The 2,534-nt window shown below is 35.4% G+C and overlaps 1 protein-coding gene across 1 annotated transcript in view; it reads right to left on the reverse strand.

The window, feature by feature from the left end:
• SH3BGRL (SH3 domain binding glutamate rich protein like) overlaps nucleotides 1–2,534 on the reverse strand; it is a gene marked incomplete at its 5' end in the record, with an annotated part of 15,176 nt that overhangs the window by 866 nt on the left and 11,776 nt on the right. The window lies entirely within an intron of this gene.

A 2,534-nucleotide genomic window follows, 5' to 3' on the forward strand; every position in this document is an offset into this window, starting at 1 on the left:
GCCTAATCATTACTAATTGGGTGAAATAATTCCATAAAAGCAAGTGATTTCCAAGTACAGTTGAAACAAAAAAAAGGATGATTTCCTTTTTCTGTGATTTGTCACCAAAAATTGAGTGTTCAAAAACATTGTCACCTAAAGTTTACAAGTTAGTTTTTTTGTTTAAAGTTTAAATTACTTAGAAAATGTACTATTTATTAAAATGATGTTGCTTTAAATTTTACAAGAGTAGGCAGGAAAAGAGGTCAGGTTGTCTTTCTTCTCCTCTGGGCAATGAGTATTTCCAGCATAGGTATGCTCTGGAACCTACCATATTCCACTTCAAGGAAAGTTTATGGAACTAAAGATGGGTGGTAAGAGTGACTCTGGTGAAAGAAATTTCAGAGTTAAGTTGTAGAAATCATGCATACTTGACAATATCATTCTAAACACCTGCCATGAANNNGACACTGTAATTTGTTCTTTTAAATTTTTAAAAAATAATGTTTAGTTATTTTTGAGAGAGAGAGAGCACAGTAGGGAAAAGGCAGAGACAGACAGAGAGAAAGAATCCAAATCAGGCCCCATGCTGTCTGTGCAAAGCCTGATGCGAGGCTCAAACTCATGAACCATGAGGTCATGACCTGAGCTGAAGTCAGACGCTCAACTGACCGAGCTGAGCCACCTATGAGTCCCTGTAATTCATTCTTGATACGTATTCAACAAAAAAAGATGTAAAATACTACCTTCAGAAACTTAGGGGGAAAAAAAAACCCTAAGCTCTTTTAAAACATTAAACATCATGTTTGGTTTTAAAAATGACAATATCTTAGACCCTTATTATGCATTTTCTTTCATTTTATGGAACTTTTTGAGAATTTCCTCACAACATAATGAATTTTACACTAAGAACCCTCAAAGGCTTAGCACATGTATTTGGGGAAGTAGTTATATAAAATGTGAATATGGGGTGCTTGGGTCGCTCAGTCAGCTGAGCGTGCAACTCTTGATTTCAGCTCAGGTCATGATCCAGGGTCGTGGAATCGAGCCCTATATATGGCTTTGTACTAAGTGTGGAACCTGCTTAGGATTCCGTCTCTCTCTCTCTCCCTCTGCCCCTCTTTCTGACTTGTGTTCCCTCTCTAAAAAGTAAATAATAATAAAATGAAAACAAAAATGTTAATATGTCCTAATGCGACGTCTTTCTTTTTATGCACATCTAATGCCTCTGAGTAACTAGTATTTTGGAAACACCCTAATTCCCTTAAGTCACATCCTGTCACTCTTTGCTGTAATTAGTCATAAATCCTTTAGCTCTCAGTTATTCCTTTTAATGGAAGAAATTATTGGCACAGACATCCAAAACAAAAATGCTATCTATAAGAAACTTTTTGTAATATGTCTTTACAGTAATGCATTTTATTTAAAGTAAATTATTTAGTTTTTAATTATATTTTATCCATCAAATATATAAATTGTGCCAAAATATGTAAGTAGCCAATATGTATAGTTCAAGGATTATCTAATCAACCTGAGAGATTTGGAAATAGGCATATGAGGGTATCATCCCCTTTCATTCCTAATATAAATTTCATTCCATTAATGTACCGATTTTGCATTAGATAATCTTGGTTGAGTTCAAATTTCAGCTCTGTTACTCTATAATTATGTAACCTTGGACAAATTACTTGAACTATCTGAGCGTCAGTTTCCTTTTTTATAAAATGCTATTGAGCACACCTAGCTCATAAAGATGGTATAAGGATAAAATTAGTTGTATGTGAAGAGTCTAGCTCAGTGTTTGGCCATTGCAGGCATCCATCCTTCTTTCCCGCTTTTCTCTTCTCCGCTTTTTGTCTAGTAACTAGGACCAAAATCACAGCTAAGTGATATTAATATAAAATTCCTCTTGGAGATTTGGTAAAATAATAGGAATGCTTCAAATCTCACAGCAGAGGCAGATTCCACTGCCCCTCTCTGAAGCAGGATGGTTCAACCAAAGCTAGTGAGAACATTTCTCTAACCAGCATTCTCTACTCCCTCAACATACTACTAGTGACCATGGGTCAATGATTTTTTTAATGTTTTTATTTTATTTTTGAGAGAGAGAGAGAGATAGAGCACAAGTGGGAGAGGGGCAGAGAGAGGGAGACACAGAACCAAAGCAGGCTCCAGGTTCTGAGCTGTTAGCACAGAGCCCCACGTGGGGCTCAAACTCACAAACTGAGATCATGACCTGAGCTGAAGTAGGATGCTTAACTGACTGAGCCATCCATGTGCCCCAATGGGTCAGTGATTTTTTTCTCAACATGAACATCACCAGATTTTTATTTTTTAGTAAAAAAAGTTATTTTACTTCATATCTGAAAACCATCACCTCCTATAAAGAAATGCTAATCCTAAGAAATGCTAGTATTAAGAAAATAGAGTAAATATTAAATATACTCTGTTTTGACTGCATCCAGTATACAAAATAATATAAAAACTATCTTCCACAGGAGGATTCCTTGTTTTGTGGAAATATTTGTCACAAGATAATTTTAAATACAAAGTTC

The sequence above is a fragment of the Crocuta crocuta genome, unplaced genomic scaffold, assembly GCF_008692635.1.
Source record: "Crocuta crocuta isolate KB4526 unplaced genomic scaffold, BGI_CrCroc_1.0 scaffold2666, whole genome shotgun sequence".
Taxonomy (NCBI): Eukaryota; Metazoa; Chordata; class Mammalia; order Carnivora; family Hyaenidae; genus Crocuta; species Crocuta crocuta.